An 18,691-nucleotide genomic window follows, 5' to 3' on the forward strand; every position below is an offset into this window, starting at 1 on the left:
AACGGGCCATAGAACACCCCAAAATGGTAACCTGGAAGGATCGCCCTATTTGATTTGCATCTCGAGGTGAGCCTTAACCCTAGGATCAACCCTGAAGGAGTTATCAGCCAGCAACCAGGTTGGCTAATTCAGGATACATACCCAATGCCTATGCCAAATTGATTACAGATTGGTTTTATCTGTAATCAATAAAACTGTGGCCATTTTGATTCTAAGAAGAAGAAGAGTTTGGATTTGATATCCTGCTTTATCACTACCCGAAGGAGTCTCAAAGCAGCTAACAATCTCCTTTCCCCTCCTCCCCCACAACAGACACCCTGTGAGGTAGGTGGGGCTGAGAGACTTCAAAGAAGTGTGACCAGCCGAAGGTCATTCAGCAGCTGCATGTGGAGGAGCGGAGACGCGAACCCGGTTCCCCAGATTACTAGTCTACCGCTCTTAACCACTACACCACACTGGCTCTAAGCCATTTTGCTGCTTCTACATCTTCAGTCACCCCCTCAGTGGCCCCCGGCCTGTTGAGCATGGGCCCGCAAAGATGTGAGTTGCTTATGTTGAAAACAATTGCATTTTCATAGCCTCCTAGGGCAGGGGTCAGCAACCTTTTTGAGCCGTGGGCCGGTCCACCGTCCCTCAGACCATGTGGTGGGCCACACATTATTTTTTTGGGGGGGGGAATGAATGAATTCTTATGCCCCACAAATAACCCAGAGATGCATTTTAAATAAAAGCACACATTCTACTCATGTAAAAACACCAGGCAGGCCCCACAAATAACCCAGAGATGCATTTTAAATAAAAGCACACATTCTAATCATGTAAAAACATGCTGATTCCCGGACTGTCCATGGGCTGGATTGGGAAGGCGATTGGGCCGCATCCGGCCCCCGGGCCTTAGGTTCCCTACCCCTGTCCTAGGGCCTTGAAATCCCTCCAGATAGAAGTTATCTACACTTTTTTGAAAACATAAACAATTGGTTTAAGAAAGTTTCCTTCATCTGTCTTTTATCTTCTGTACTATGAAGGCTGTAATGAGATGCAGAATGGCGTCCTTCCATTTTATAAGCCTAATTAGGTCAAGCAAGCTGGTTCTTGTTTAATGTTCTGGTTGCACACAGAGATAGTGAGTGAGGGAGGGAGAGAAACAGAAAGGCAGGTGGTATAGCAGGCAATGCCAAATGCTACAGGATTGACTTCTCAAAGGCAATGCATCTCTCTTAAAGCAGAACAGAATAAAATTGATATTTCTTACCTCTCTTCTTTACAGCCTGCTCTAGTGAAGAGAAGCCTCACTGTTCAATTGCTGGCAATGCACCTGCCTCTATAACTATAATTTGAAGCATACTTAACATCAGTATGGTTAGGCAGTTGAGAAAAAGGTAAATAATTCAAACTCTTGTTTCTAGCACTAGACCAGGTGGACTGGTATAAAAGCAGCCACAGGAACGTGGAGGAAATCAAAGTGCACTTGGTTCAGACAGATCTCCCAAACTGCAGGAGCTCACAACTGTAGTTCTTTAAAATCCAAGCCCTGTATGATTGAGCTATGCATAAAAATGAGAACATTTTACTGTGTTAGACTCAGACCTCTGGCTAATCTACATCAATACTTCTCAAGCACTATATAAGATATAACAAACAACCATTATTTCTCATCTTTTTTTAAAAAAAATAGTTTTATAGTTTTAGTATATCATGTCTATGTTCTCGTTTTTTTAAAAGTGTTTTTCAAAACCAAAACGCATGCTAGTAGAGAACAAAACACTCTTGCACAATCAAATCTAACCAACATGTTAGCACCCTATAAATGCTCACATATGTCACCAAGCACCAGTAATTGGTGTGGTGTAAATGACTATGTCATAGACATAGTCTGTATGCTTGTATCAACCTGACCAGAGGTAATGGTTATTTTAACTCATTATGAAAGAAAGTAGCAGGTGTACTGGTACTGGTACGACATAAAGGGGAGTCAGATGCAGATAAACTGGGATCACTAAGCAAGCCAGGGGGAAAGAAACAAAACTGGAAGCAGCTCAGATTGGGGGACCATGTTGTTAGAGCAGATGTAGAAAGGCATTCCTTCTCAAGTAGAAAACTGAGTGACTCAGGAGGTTTCGGAATCCTGAATGTTCGAAAATTCACTTTGGAAGTATAGTGGTCAAAAATCGTTTGAAAACATAATGTGTGCTTTTTGATTGTATAAGTTGAGTGGGAGAGGTTGTTTGACAGTGTACATGGAATGGTGTACATACCTTGGGTACATACAACGAATTTCATGAAGGAACACACAGCTTTCGTGCCATTTCCTATATCAATGTGAGTTCCATGAAGGAAAATTTAAAATAGCTCTTAAGAGCCCTAGCTCATAATACTGGAATCTGAGGTCATCCAATAAAGCTTGGCAATACAAAAGGAAGTTCTACACACATAGCTATATCTGGCTTAAGTCACTCAGCGAGTTTAGTGGATGAGCAGGGATTTGAACTCTGGTCTCCCAAGTCCTAGTCCAGCATTCCAACCACTACATCACACTGGCTCTCAGAGGCGGTATGCCTTGGAATACTAGTTGCTGGGGTTCACAAACAGGAGGTTGCTATTGCACTCATGTCCTACCTGTAGGCTTCCCAGGGGGAGCCAGAGTGCCACTGTGAGAACAGAACGCTGGATTAGATAAACCTCTGGTTTAATTCAGCAGAGTTCTTTTTATGTTCTTAGGAGTAGTTCTCAAATTACTACAATTCCATATGTCTCCGAGTTCATATGTGCAAATCCTTTATGTGTCTACTGAAACATAAGTGCTATTGAATTCAATGAGACTTACTTCCAGGTAATAGGACTGTGGCCGATGTGTGCTTTGAAACATGCTAGCATCCTCACAAGTCTTGCAAAGGGCAATGTTGGCCACATCACGCATCTGTAAATGGAAACACTCATTAGAGTCCAGACATACATATTTCACCTTCAAAAAGGGGGCATTTGTATGATTTTATTTTCAAACCACAAAATACACACCTCAGGTTGTTTGGCCCTTGGCAGTGGACAGGACACATTTTCTCAATGTGTGCATAGGTTACACTTGGTAGTTGTGGTATTAACACAGATCCTCAAGTTATATTTAAATGCAACCTTTATAGAAGCGTTTGTCTCTGCACTCTTCATTCTGGGCAATTTGTGTTTCTTGCCATTAAATCTCAATATGCATTAAGACATTGTGCTTGGACCTCTACTCTCTTCTCCTACATCTGTCTTAAGACTGGATGAGTTAACTCTCCATTGATCAGAGCTAATTAAGAAGACAAGCCTCCCACAAGTTGCCACGAAAAGGAAGTTTTCTTAATTCATACCATTTCTGGTGGAGGCTTTTCCTCTAAACTCCCCCCCCCCAAAAAACCCCTGCTGCACCTAAGGGCCTCTCATAATCTTTCTCTTCCCTTCACGTCACTTTTCACAGGCTCCTTGTAAAGGAAAGTGGGTGTGAAACATTGGCATAAGGTAGGAGCTGTTCAGACCAGTTAAACATTACAACAATACATGTTGATTAGGCGATATTTTGGCCTCCTCCTTTGCCACATTTTACTTGATGACATCACCCTGCCTCATAACTCCTCCAGCCATGGCCAGTGGAACAGCAGTAAACACCGAATGGCTGTTGTAGAAAATGTCAAAACCACAGTTCCAGGGGGGGAAATAAAAAGGAGAAGGAACAGCCAGTTCTCCATGGGCGTCTTAACGTTCAGGCTCACGTGGAAAAATCCCAAAGAAGTTGGAGCAAATTGCTTCACAACAATGGTTTAGGATCCCATAGTATTTCCATAGTCTGAAGACACTGACGCTTCCTTTTACCAAACACATGTACGTCTGTGATATCAGCCCCTTATAAAAATACCAGACTAGTTAATTAATCCTTATAAAAGCAGAACAGCTACAGCACATGAAAGCCATGATTGGAATAAATACCAATGTGAAGTGTAGAGTTTTGGACTACTATCATGCCTTTTATGATATAAAGAGTCCTTAGTGGGACGTTTCCTGTAAATTGCAGGTTTTGGAGTAAGCTTGGGTTTGGCAAAGGCCAAAACAAGATGCTTACCGCTGGCATAGCCACTCTTTTCTGGACTGAATAACATTATGCTTAAAATGACCAAATAGGTGTTTCACTCTAAGCTAGCACATGATAGTTTCTAATTAGACGAGAAGGGGTGAATGTTGGCCATGATTTCAGCAGTGGATGCATTACTGGGAAGGGAAAAGCTAAATAACATGCAAGCAAGCCCATTGTACATCCAGGCTGCACAGCAACATGGAGGTAAATTCCATTTGTTTTGTAAGGAAGCCTGCTTGGGACTAGGCTGTCAAAGCATTGTATAAATAAACTAATAATGGCAACAATAATTCTAGTTTCTACACTACAGTGCTAGACTACTGAGGTTCATCAGAGTTAGATGAGCAGAAGCTACTTACCAATTCTTTATCTCTCAGCAATTGCTTCTACGTATTATTTATATGAAGCATGTGAAGTTCCGTGTGCATATATGTCTATGCTATCAATGAGCATGTGTGCATTCGCAGGCACACAGATGAAAAGCAATAAATGGGATCAAATCTTCACTCGCAACAAGATTCTTTTTGTGCGGTACTTTGCCAATGTACAGGAGAACATCAAATGAGCTTTTTCAATATTTAGAGAATTGCCTCACCAGGGAAATTCATCTGATGCCTGAATTGTGGTTGTTTTAAGCACCAGGTTAAGACATCTTTATTCTCTTGATATTTTTAAATGAACCCTCTTTATTTAACTGTATGAACCAACCTTTACAAATAGATCTCAGGGCTGTATATGAATGAGTTGAACATTACAAACACATTCTAAATACAAAACAATAATGCAATAAAATGAAGAGGAACAAAACCCCTCAGCCAGTTGAAAATACTACAATCTGGGGCAAGCCAGCCAGATGGGAAGGGTATAAATAATAAAATAATTAGTATAATCTAAAACACCTGGTTATAATCTATAACACACAAATTAGTATAATCTAAAACACCCAGGTGTTGACTGGGTGCTGAAAAAATAGTGTCTGCCTGAGATATTGCTTTTTTGGGGGGGGGGAGAGCATTCCTTGGTTAGGGTGCCACCACCAAAAGAGACCATCTCTTTTGTGCATACATAAGGCTCCTATTAGGATGTGGGTGGCGCTGTGGTCTAAACCTCTTGGGTTTGCCGATCCGAAGGTTGGCGGTTCGAATCCCTGGGACGGGGTGAGCTCCCGTTGCTTGGTCCCTGCTCCTGCCAACCTAGCAGTTCGAAAGCACGCCCAAAAGTGCTAGTAGATAAATAGGTACCGCTCCGATGGGAAGGTAAATGGCGTTTCCTTGCGCTGCTGTGGTTTCGGTGTTCCGTTGCGCCAGAAGCAGCTTAGTCAAGCTGGCCACATGACCCGGGAAAACTGTCTGCAGACAAATGCCAGCTTCCTCAGCCTGTAAAGTGAGATGAGCGCCGCAACCCCAGAGTCGTCTGTGACTGGACTTAACTGCCGGGGTTCTTTTACCTTTACCTTTAAGGCTCCTATACATGGAGCACAGCAAAGAGTCTCCTTAAATCTTATGGGAAAGGAAGTGATATTTTAAACATTGTAATGAGTCACCCATTCTAATGTGTGTGTTAGGAAACCACCTGCTGCTTGTTGAAACAGCACATGCTCTAGTTCTGGAATTGTTTCAGAAATTCTCCTGATTTACCTAGGAATTCAGGAGGCATGGAAAGCAGGGCAGAGCAAACTAGAGAAATGGTAAAAGAACGGAACAGTGGAAATCCTCTCATCCCCTTGCAATGACACTAGACTTTTTCTCTTATGTGGGAGAATGTTAAAAAATAATGCAGATATATTTACCACCTAATGACTGCAATTTATGGCTGAAGAGGAATACGTTCTCTTTATTATTCAGTCATCGGATTTACGAAGTGAGTTTGCTCTGAGTAACCACAGCTATCCCAGTGGAAGCATCGAGTTGAATAGCAATTAAAGCATCCCGTTGCCAGGTGTCAGGCTGGGTCTTGCAAACGTTTATGTCACAATATGCTAACAGGATTAAAGTCGACGGTACGGAAGCAACTGGAGGTTTGCCTTGTGCTGCACTTACTGTCTCGTGTTATCTTTGGTGTCTCATGCTTAAAAACCTAATACACAGCTACACACAGTGGCGAAATGTAATACCTTAAATCTCTGCCTTGTTCATCTGTTTGGCAACAGAGCCCGGAGTTATTGTTTCCAGAAATGGCAGAAGCAAAATGCGAAATGCTCCCGGTGCCAAAGTAAACGGATGAGTATTGGCTGGCGATTAACATCCCCTCCCTGCTATGCCAATTGTTAACACATACCAATTAATTCTTTCTAACAAGCAATTTCTTTTCACGGAACCATCACTCACTGAACTTGGACAGCCCTCTCTGTAGATTTAAGTTACTGCAAAACTGCCCCCATGCACTCTTTTGAATTCATATCAACCCCACACCGCACCCCATTCCATGCCATCAATGCTGAACATCTCATGAGACACAGCAGAATCCAAACCTGCTTTGAAGTCTTCTCTTCCTTCTATGAAGCCCTTTGCCCCCACTTGGGAGGTATACAGGCACTCTGTACATGTTCAAACCCTCCCTCTCCTCTTTATTATTGTTTCATACGTCCCAGGTCTGAAGGCAGAACCCTGGATTAAATTGAGCCCTGCAAGGTGATAACAATAGGTTTTTTAAAACAACAACCAAAAAACCCTCCAGTCCCCTCATTGAATTAAAGGTTTCCATGTTACAATGGCTTTTTACGCGGTTGATCCTGAATCTTCTTGATACTTCCATGAAACACCACAACCTATTGCTAACCTGAAGGCCTGCCATTTCAACACTGGTAAAGCAGAAGGAAATGTTAATTAATTGCCTTTATAGCCCAAGGAGCCCAAAGTGATGGGCCTAGTCCTCCCTCTCCCCACAACAACCCTGTGAGGCAGGTTTGGCTCAGAGGCACTGACTGGCCACCCAGTGAGCTTTGTGGCCAAGTGGGTATTTGAATTTGAACCTTGGTCTCCCAGTTCCTAGTCTGACAATCTGATCGCTATGCCATACTGGCTCTCTTAAGATGAAGGTGATTGACCAGCTCTAGAAGAAAATGGGATGTTCTGCTGCTGTACAAACCCATTGGTACATCACTGTCATGGGGAACCACCCCTGCAAAAGAAAGAAAGAAAGGTGCTATTTGTATCTGCCTTCATCTGTACACAGGTGGGCTTAAATGTGAGTTTAATCAGTTTTTTTTTAACATGGAAAACTAGTTTGTAGAATCATAGAATTGTAGGGCTGGAAGGGACCCCAAGGGTCATCTACTCTAACCCCCTGCTATGGAGGAATCACAGCTAAGTGAAAAAAGCCCATTGAAACATTGGGGGAGATGATAGTCTGAAGCAGGGTTGAGTGCTTAAAAAGAAATAGCACACAAAGTGCATGGAATGCACGCTAAACTGCTGTGTGTGAAACACATCCTAAATCCGAACCCTATCAAATAAACACAAGTATAATACACAGCAAAAAGCTTAGCAATTAGCGCTGGGTGCTGAGCTGAGATTGTTGCAGGAATGCCTGGGAAAGATCTGTTGTTGTTTTAAAGTTATTATATTTATGCAGCACAGTGAGTACACACAGCCTGAGCAGAAATAACAGCTCGCTGCCCCAAGAGCTTAGAATCAAAGGTTTGTCAGTGCAGAGCAACTCTAGCTAGAGTAGACTTTACACTGAACGGATGCTGACAGTTCAATTTTGTGAGATCCGAAGCCCACCGTAGCTTTATAATCTTGCCAATAAAGCAGCGGTTGTTATTTGGAGGGACTAAATGGCCCATAGCAGCCTTTAATATGTTTCTTTTCTTTTCTTTTTTTCCTCTAGGAGAGAGTCCAGAAATGTGAGGGCTTATGTTATGAACCAAACACATTACTTTTGGAAATGTATCACCATAATCTAGCCTTAGGGATTAAGATTTGTTACTGAGGAATAGTCAGTAGGAAGTAGGAGGTTTCTCCTCATATGCCATTGCAAGACCCCTTGGCCCTCTTGGGGAGAAAGAGAGAAAATTCTATTTCCCTAATGCCTTCAGACCTCTGGAAAATCCATCAATGCCAGTTGGACACAGGTTTCCACCCCACCCCCACCCCCCCACCCCAAGCTAGCAGTGGAACAGATGCCTCCAACACTACTTCAGAATGGGCATTTTAAAAAATAATGATTTTCATGCATAACCAATGTAGACTACATTTGAGGCACTGACTCAAGAGGCGAAAGCTGCTGTATCCCATTACTCATATCCAGAGCCGCCAGGACTTCATATGTACGAAGAATTATAGACTTGCAGATTCATCTTGACTTTTCCTGAAGAGAAAATATAATAAACTAGTACAGTGGGTGAGGCAGGTTAATCGCGCACACACACAAGATCTCAGAAGAATGACAAAGCTGTGCGTCTTGTTCCAGTTTTGATGGATTTCTTCCAGTGATCAATTCAATTTGAGGAAACAACGTTTTAGGAGACTGTGGGCTATGTTTTGGAATTTGACTCTCTGCAGTAACTCTTGTAAACTTGTTTGTAAAGATCGCACGGAATTTATTTGGTTTAGAACAAGGAACATGGCCATTTTATTCTCCTTTCTCAAACAATCAAGAGCTTCTAGTTTGGAGCAGCAGGTTTGGGGCAAAGCTGTTCATCTTTTTTGTTGCTGTTGCTGTTGCTGTACCACACTGCTGACCTAGCAGTTTGTTTTCTTCCTGGGCTGGGGCTGGCAAGACAGCCCTTCTGTCTAGAGCAGTTATTAAAAAAGAAAACCCAGTCTATTTGTGCTGGCTGCTTCTTTAATCTTCCTGTAGTCATGAAACTCTCGACATATATTACTGCCTGCAGTTCAGTTCGGTGTTATGATATATACACAGTGGTTTTTTTTCTTAAAAAAAGTTTAGGGGTACTCTCATTTTTCTACTCATATTGAAATACTGCCCCTCAATGAAGCCAAACTTAGATTCACAAAATGTTTAGGGGTAGGTGTACCCCTGCACCCCTCCCCAGAAAAAGCACTATATATATTTTCTTTTTTAAATTCCCTTTTTGCTAAAGCTGGACAAATTGAATACCTGAGCACTGGGATGCAAATATGCAACCAAAGTCTGTATTTCCTCATAGACAATCTTCCACGGTTAGCCTGCCAGTAGTATGTGAGGTCAGTGGTGAACATGGGCACGGTAACAGATGTGAGCCTTGCCTTTGTACAGTGGGCTTCATTGCAGCCCTGTAAAGGTCTGAGTTTTCTGCACAAAGGTAATCTAGGCGTGTGTGGACAAGGCCAGTGAGGGCCATGGCCTGGTCAGAATCTCAGGGGTCTGGTAGAGAGGCTTGGAGTTCTACACTAGCATCCCCTGCGTTCTTTAGCTACTTATAATGCCAAGGCCAACTCTTGCTCTGGTGTGGATAGCGCACTTCCTTCCACTCACCAAACCTGGTACTACCCCTTCTCTTGCCCTGGAAAACAAGATTGGCTGGGAGTTCTAAGACCTGCTCCCTGACTTGGAGGCCTTTTCCCAACTGGCCTGAGAGGGCAGGGCCCTGACTGACTCCAACTGCAAAAGCTGATGCTGCTGAACAGATACTTGGGCTGGGGTGTTTTTAAGGAGTTTTTTTTTGGGGGGGGGGTGTTGATGTCATTTATTTGTACCGGTATCTTTATTTTTAGATCTTATAATGACTTATGTGGAAACTGTTCAATTATGACTGTGTACTTCTTGATGTGTTTTATTGTTTATGACTACTTTTGTTATGTTTGCAATTATGTAGTCTTTTCATGTTGTAAGCTGCCTTGAGCATGGTTTTAAACTATGGAAAGGCAGCATGCAAATTAAATGAAGATAGGAAGACACCTACCTGAGATACCTTGCAATTTTAGAAATCTGGCACATACTGAAGGATGCGCGCCAGCAGTGGGAAGAAATCAACCTCAGATTTTGTTTTTTGTTGGGTAAGATTAGGCTGAACTTTATTAAATCTAGTTTTACATCATGTACTTTAAAATATCCCCTCAAGCACACACTCCTGTTTTCTCTAGTAAAATATATCCGGAAAAAGTATTTATTCCTCATGAATGGTTCCTATTTAGTTCAAGTTCCTTCCTTCCTCTTGAGGTTATTAAACTGGTTGGTTTATTAATTCATTATTAGATGTCACTATTCTTTAATTATAACATGGTTTATGTCTCTGAAGTCTCCTCCCCCTGGAAAAACGGCCAGTCTATTAGACGAGCCCAATAGATCATTCTGACAGGGTTAGAGACTGAGCCTCTCAAAAGGGCATACAGTGTTAGCAAGCAGTGACTGTTGATATGCCCTAACTCACAGCTGCTATTTTCCAGCTGCTGTGCTATACATGAAAAAATATTTAAAACGGCAACGTTGTTTGCTCAAAAACACAACTCTCTGTGTATTTTCCTTCATTCGACAAATGTGTTAAATATCATACAGGTTAAGCATTCCATTTAAGAGACATATGGCAAATAAAGGCACCTTACCAAGTCTCACAGAATATAAACACCTTCTGGAGATAATGAATAAATATTCATTGCACGCAACAAGAACATATTAACCTTTTGGGCCTCAGATATTTGCTTTGCTCATGCAAAGTCAACTCTTCTTTTCGAGACAGTCTTTAACTCGATCGTTTCTCAGAACCACTGAAGGAACACAGAGGACTTGAAGTGCTCAAATATCACATGGAGGAGGGGGAAAAAACAAGTTTCTGCACTATCTTATTGTAATTGCCAATTTAGTTTTAATGAAATGTCAAATGCATATTATCTGCTGCCACTGCCAGCTGTTTCAGATTTTTTAGAAAACGAAAATGGTGGTCCGGAGGAATTTGCCAAAGATTTCATAGCTGGCTTATTTCCGTTGGATCCATCTGCTAGATAGTCCTTTCAAAGGGAAATCTCCATTATCCATTGCTGGCTTGAAATATGCTTTTTCTGGGATGTTATGGGGTGAGAGACATGTGAACTTATTAACATTATGAACATGATACTTATAGGCTGTAGCTTACTGTGCTTTATATTGGATTAGGTAAGCCATACTCTTGCTGCTGTATCAGCTCTGAGCCTCTGACCCATAAGGAAAATCTTTGTGGCCTTTTAGACGAAAGTACTTTCCTTCAGCAAGCACTTCAGGCAACAAAGGCAGAGCCTGACACAACATCCCCAAACCTTTGAACCAGTGTATTTTCCTGGTTCTCGGCTATGGTTGGTTGCTGGACTCACTTCACTTGTTGTAATTACCTGAGGCCAAGCTCTAGATCTCCTTGCATCCAGTCCCAACACTGTATCTGTGACGCCTCATGCAGGGCTCTAGGTTCTGGATTGCATCTCACTTACTCAGCAGAGCTGGTACATAGATTGATTTGCCTCACGAATACAAATCAGACCATTAGCTTTTGTTCTTTTACAGATCTATGGTGATGTGGCCAGAAGAAGGGTGTGGAGGATCACAAACAGGAAGAGAAGCCGAGCACTCCATTGCCTCTCGAGACAGATGGATGCCAACAACTGGGGTTGGTGGGAGTTGAACAACATCTGGAGAACCACAGGTCTTTCCCCTTCCCATTTCAGAGTACCACAATCATGTACATATGCTAAGAGTTTATCCTGGTGTCCCACTCATCCATTCCTAGTTCCCTTGCCTCCTTTTTTCTCCATCCATTTTTATACAGATTTGTGAAGGCCCCACTGTTAAGCACATGTGTTCTCTAAACTGCACTACATTTCAGCAATCATAGTAATGGAAATTTCCCTCCTTTTTGTCCCAGCAATGCCTCTTCCATTTTGCTGAACAGGTCAAATAAACATGTGTCTCTTGAAATCAGGGTTTCATAAACACATCCGGCGCTGCCTGACTGGAGACACCTTTCCTCTTGTTCCAAGGTATTTATACAATTTACAGCAAGCTGTCTTGGAAGGTTGACTGACGCTCTCCAGCATAGCCAGGAGCATCTGCAAACTCTGCATATTAAATTAAGAAATTCTCCCCCCCCCCATCCTCACAAGTTCTTACAGGAGAACAATTTCACCCCTCAGCATTTTGCCTCTGGCGCAGTACAAGGTTAAACTTTATTTTCATTCTTCCTGACTTGGTGCCACTTGAAACAACAGCAAAACAGTTAAAGGAACATTCTGTGCCCTGTTACTTATCTATTTGTCTTAATGTGCCATTAGCATGGTTCACTCTGTTAATTTAGTTTAAGGCTCAAATGTCTATACAAATATTATAGAGTTGCACTGCTGTTTTTTTATAAACAACCGTGCCATATCTTACGGCCTCTTGAGCAAATATTAGGTTAAATCCCCATGATTGATTACCAGACATAAGCATGCCAGCTGATATTATTTTATTGCCCAGAAGATTAGGACACTTTATATTTTTTTTGAATATTTTAAATAATATTTTATATTATGTCCTATATCTTGCACCCATTTGATCATAACTGATTTGACCTCCTTGTCTTTCGTTTCCCTTTCTAGCAGAATACTGTATGCTTTCTTCAGTAGTTTCACGTCTTCTTCTATAACCTCCTTTTGAAATCTAGAAATTGTATAGCTTAAACCCTTTTTAAATCCTCCTTAAACATCTCATTTAATTGTCTGTAATGCAACCAACTCTGAAAATGAGCCTTAATTTCTTCATAGTCTTTTAATTTCCATTTTCTGTCTTGGTCTCTCTATATGTAGGCCACTTTCCCTTTTTGCCAAGCGTTTTGAGTAACAAAGCTTCTATTGGTGATAGCAACCAATGTGTTTTTTGTTCTATTAAATCCTTATACCTTTCCCACACTCTCATTAATGATTTCCTAATTATATGGTTATAAAATCCTTTATGTACTTTCCCTTTCCCATACCATAAGTATGCATGCCATCCATATCTATTGTCATGTCCTTCCAAATCTAATGCTTCTTCCTTTTCCAGTTTTATCCAGTCCCTAATCCAAACCAAACATGCAGCCTTGTAATATAATTTAAGGTCTCGGAAGGCGAAGCCTCCTCTTTCTTTGGTATCTGTCAGTATCTTATGTTTAATCCTTGGCCTCCCCACCCCCCCGCCCACAGACAAATTTGGAAATATCCTTTTGCCATCTTTTGAGGCAATCATCCTTGACCATTACTGGGACTGTCTGAAAAAGCATTTTAGGCAGCACATTCATCTTTATCACCGCAATTCTTCCAAATAGGGAAAGGTTCACTCTATTCCATATTTCTAGATTCCTTTTTATCTCACACCATACTTTTTCATAATTGTCTTTATACACATTTATATTTCTTGTTGTTAACCACATCCCTAAATATTTTACTTTTTTATGAATTTCCATCTCAGTGCTTTGCACCAAATCTTTTTTCTCCTCTTCTTTTAGATTTGTAACTAATAATTTAGTTTTATTTCTATTTAATTTAAATCCTGCTACTTCCCCAAATTCTTGAATTTTTTCTATCACCTTAGGGAGAGAATTTTTCGGATCTTGTACCGTAATTACTAAATCATCAGCAAAGGCTTTCAAGGACACTTTATATTTTTAAAGTGTTTTAATTTTTTTTAAAAAAAGAACATTCACCCACCCACACAAAAAATGACCTTTTTTGGTGCCTTGAATGTGGTGTTGTAAAGGCATTATGCATCATATGAAGCACTTTATTATTACCTCATGTATTCCAAGGCTAATCATTAAAGGCAACTTAGATGCCTCTAAGGCCTGCATCTTAGTTGGCCTAATGATAGCACTGGCTCCTGGCTGAGGGGAGAATTGAACCCTGAACAATACTCTAACCACTGCACTACACTGGTTCCATATTTCTTTCCTGAAGGCTCCAAACTGTACAGACAATAAAGAAGCAGAAGATACTTTGAGATTTAAAATTTTTTTGACAAGGGTCACACTGTACAGAAAAAATGTTCTATGACACATAAAGATGAAACTGCAGAATTACAAGAAACCACAGCTAATACAGGTGTCTTTTACAGTGAGTAAAGAGCTTGTTGGACGCCCATCGTGTGTATGTGTAGTGTACCAGCCTCATAGTGAGTGGGATGCACTGGGAATCATTCAAAGGTTTGGAAATGAGCAATTAGTCATTTCATGACAGAGGAGACAGGAAACCTAGACAAAGTAGTTATTAAAAGGGATCCATTTTTATGTTCAGGCAGGTTCCTACAGGAATCAGGTTGAAGCAGAATTCCAAATTATGAAAGCACCACTCTCAGCTGTATAGGATATAGTGGGTTTTTGTTTTGAGAAGCTAATTAGTTTTTATTATTTTTATTATAATAACAGTCTATTTATATCCCGTCTTTGCACCTATAGGCACATTCATTGTGCTCCAAATTAGTATTAGTTGCTGGGAATTAAATCTTGATAGACAACTATAGGCAGAGCTAGATGTCCATGCCAAAAACACTCGATTCTATGATGAGTAAAAGCAAATTCTGCTGCAATGGTATTATGTAAATACTGGGGGGAATGCATGCTCATTAATGTATTATAAGGGCAATATTTGCTTTTTGGGGTTTTGGTAGAGTTTTAATTTATTTTTATAGAAAATTTATTCAGGAAAGGGGGGTAATCCTCAAAAGGAGAAAAAAACACAAAGGGAAAAGAAAGGGAAAAGAAACCCTTCAGCTCAAATTAATGATACAATAAGCAATGGATGGAGACATATGCCGGCAGAACAGGGGGGGGGGCAATCATTACACACTAGGAACCCAGACATGGGCACCTGAAAACTACTTGAGTTTGAGATTGCAGGTCCCCCTTTGCAGTCATGAGTAGATACTTGATTTTTCTTTTAAGAAATAAAACAAATACATCTTTTGTTTCACTTTTTAAAAAATAAAATGGATATAGACTTAAATTCTTATAGTTAAACTGTAGGATTAACGTCCACAAGATGTAGTGACAGCCACCAACCTAGATACCGTAGGTTTTTAAGAGGATTAGATAAAGGAGGGTATTTAAGAGGATATATGTGGAGGATAAAGCTATCAATGACTACTAGCCATGATGGCTATGTTCTATCTCAGGAGCAGGGAACTGGATGCAGCCAACAAGCCCAGATCCTTGCCCACCCATCAAAGTTACCCCCCCCCCATGGGGCAACTTTGATGGGTGGGTGGAGCTGCGTACCCGTTGATCACCTAATGTCATTATCATGAGGGTTTGTTTTCAGTGCTGGTCAGCTAATGGCACACAGAGTGAGCCCCTTTAAAGGAGCGCCATCAGCACCAATCAGCTGATTGCTGCTGACTCTGCATCTTGCTGATGGCACAACTCTGATTCTCAAAAAGTGTGGCAAAGCTAGTTGTGGTTGTGTGGATTTTTGTGGCTGTCATTTTGTTGTGTGGATTTGTGGCTGTCATTTTGTGTGTGTTGTGTGGATTTTTGTGGCTGTCATTTTGTGTGTGTGTCCCCCCCCCCGATATGTCGATATTCTTGAAATATGCTGAGATACCACAAACACAGTGGTACCTCGGGTTACGAAGGCTCGGGGTTACAAACGCTTGGGGTTAACAAACTTTGCTAACCTGGAAGTAGTTACCTTGGGTTGCGAACTTTGCCCCAGGATGAGAATGGAAATTGCGCAGTGGCGGCAGCAGGAGGCCCCCTTAGTGAAAGTGCACCTCAGGTTAAGAACGGTTTTGGGTTAAGAAGGGAATTAAGTTCGTAACCTGAGGTATATGTGCTAGTACTGAGGCAAATGAGTAATTGGAGATGTTTTGTGGACAGATATCACTGGTCCACATTCTGGAGCAAGAAACATTTTCCATTTTTGAGGTGTTTGTAGTTCTGTGTAACAGAACTTCTACACCACAGGAGGGCTTTTTGTATTTTAAAGGATGATCATTTATTAGAAACTCTGACTAGCTCATAAACTACTCAAAGAAGGGACTCTGGGGCTTTGCTCATTAAAAAACATGCTGACACTGTTGGTCACTTTGTTCTGGGAAGTTTTATGCTGCAGTCGGAGTAAGCATTCCATGCATGGTTTGCAAAGAAAAATGGCCAATTGATGAAGTCAGGTGCCAGTCAGAGACTGAGGTGAAGAGAGTGAGACCTCGGCATGGGAGAAAGACCTATTTTACCCATTAAAATGACTTAGTGCGTTGTCAACAGTGGAAGTGATGCTATTCCAGTTGAGTCCCCAGAGCCATCATCTGGCTGCGGCACTCTGAGAATGCAGGAGGACTATGGGCAGTTACAAACACACCTTACTTTCCTTAGGAGGCAACAGTGGTATTAAAGCACAGTTTAAACATTTACATCTTTAAAATGCAAAAGCACACAATCAATTTTCTCTTTGTTCCCCCCTCCCCCCCCCCGCCATAAATCTGCTCTATTTGTCCCCATTCTCCAATATGTAGAATCTTATTTAGTGTACACATTATATTTGTCAGCCTAATATCTTGTCTGGTGTGCTAGTTTTCCACCTGCAGGTTCTTCTTCCTCTCCTCCTCCAACCCATTGCAGTCTGCAGTGCTATTGCATGAACTCTTGTTATTTGTAATATCTAAGCCTCGGTGGGCATTAATCTCAGGGTAGCCACCCAACCATTTTATCCATTTGAAGGGTTGCCTGGGCAGAGCCTGGCTTGTCTAGGGCCACTCAGACATCCTTTTCATTGCACATTCATGATTATTTGCGCTCATGATGCTATAGAGTGCTCAGATGCAATCCCGTTTAGACCTGCAAAGGTTTTAGGGCAGTCACACTGCTTCATTTCCAATCAGTGAAGTTAAGCTATGAAATTGCTACCAGAGGATATAGCAAAGGTCACAAACTTGGTTGGACAAATTAATGGAGAGTAACTCTTGTCAGTGGCTACTAGCCATGATGGCTATAATAGCTCAGTACAGGTATGCTCTGAATACCAGTTACTGTGGATTACAGAGGTTATCCTTCATTTAACCACCAAGGCAGATTTAACAACAAAGCAAAACTTGATGGGGTTTCTGTAGAGAGCAATTCTTGACTGTATTGCAAATCTGGGTCATCCCTTGCCCCAACTGATACTGAAATGGTAACACGGAAACAATTCCTGAACCAAAACACAGTTACATAAGAACAGCAAGTGCCTATTATTGTATTTGTTCTTTGTGCTCTGAGGACAGTTGTAAAAGTTGCACATGCAACTGCTAGCCATCTGCAACACCCACCAGAGATTGCAGATTGGACTCAGCAGTAATGTTTTCAGTATTATAAAAGATAATAAAGCTATAAAGAGGCAGAGGCAGCTGCTGGGATTCTCTGCTTTCCAGGTGTTGTTTATAGGCAGGCAAACAGGCACCTTTCAGAATACTATGCTTTAAGGTCACTCTGACTGCAGGCAGTTGTCAGAGATTAAAGGTGAGCTGAGTGCAGATGAACGAGAACAACATGTTTGCCATATGTGCCTGAGGAGCTTTGGCATGTTTTTTTGTTCTAAGCATTCCTGTGCAAAGCCACAGTTTACCATATTGTATGGTAAAGAATGCAGTATATCATTTGCAGTGCAATTCTATGCATGCCCACTCAGAAGTAAACTTTGGCTCCTTTAATTGGGCTTTCTCATAACAACAATGTAAGGAGAGCCCTGCTGGATGTGACCAAATGACCATCCAATCTAGCATTCCCCCCCCCCCATCCTTTTCTCGGGGCTTACAAGGGCTTAAGATCCGCCAGTCTCTGCTCAGCCAGCTGAAACCCAGCTGAGCCAGGGTGGTGGACTCAGGGCCAGCTCTAGGTAGACCCCCGGTGGTGCGGTGCACCAGGGCACCAGGCCGGTAGGCGGGGCACTGCGTGGCTTTGCCGCGCAGAAACCATGCTGCGCCCTGCGAGGGCGCCGGAGCGATCTCCGCCCCTCAGCACCAGGGCATGCGACCTGCTCGAGACTGTCCTGGGTGGACTAGTGGTAGAAGATCTCTGCTTGGGCTGGGGTTGGGGACCTATACTAACATACTAGCCCAGCTGAAGCAGAGAACTAACCATCTGAACCGGAGACCCACTGGATCCCTGGTTCAAATGGTTAGTTTCCGCCTCAGCTGGGCTAGTATGTCAATGTAAGTCCCCCAACCCTGGTGGATCTGAGCAAATGATTGCTTCTTTTTGTACATAATGGAAGCTGTTGGCACAACCTTTTATTTGTTTGCTAGCAACCAATTTGGGCAGCATTATAAGTAGATTAGTTAAGTCACTGGATGAAAAGGCTTTGCTTGAAAACTACATGGCTATTTCTTGAGCAGTGTACAATCCCCCCCCCCCCAAACTGAATAAAAACAAACAGTGTCAAAGTTCTTTGAGACTCTGCAAAGACAATGTCCCAGGTGTAAAAGTCAATGAAATACAAACAACAATTCACCATGATATTATATTCTTTAGCTGTCCTTGAAATCTTTTTTCTTTTCCTACAATTTCTACCCCCAACCATGTTCTCTTTTTCTTCCCTTGCAGTTATGTTTTGTGTTTTCTAAATTACAGGTTTCTAAGGGAGGATGATGTCATCTGTCATGCAGCGCTTAATAAATATGAGCAACAGGGAATATATTTTAGTTAATAAGTAGTTAAAGAACCCCATTGAAACATGCTAGGCTGTTTATACTTGC

The 18,691-nt window shown here is 41.7% G+C and overlaps 1 long non-coding RNA gene across 1 annotated transcript; it reads right to left on the minus strand.

Moving 5' to 3' along the window:
• Positions 1–466: 466 nt before the first annotated feature.
• On the minus strand, positions 467–5,590 carry LOC118096100 (uncharacterized). The gene is made up of 3 exons (XR_004693870.2): positions 5,347–5,590; positions 2,825–2,917; positions 467–1,327 (listed from the first exon to the last, which is right to left on the minus strand). It is a non-coding gene; the product is annotated as an uncharacterized LOC118096100 (long non-coding RNA).
• Between the last annotated feature and the right edge of the window lie 13,101 nt (positions 5,591–18,691).

This window comes from Zootoca vivipara, chromosome 5, assembly GCF_963506605.1.
Source record: "Zootoca vivipara chromosome 5, rZooViv1.1, whole genome shotgun sequence".
Taxonomy (NCBI): Eukaryota; Metazoa; Chordata; class Lepidosauria; order Squamata; family Lacertidae; genus Zootoca; species Zootoca vivipara.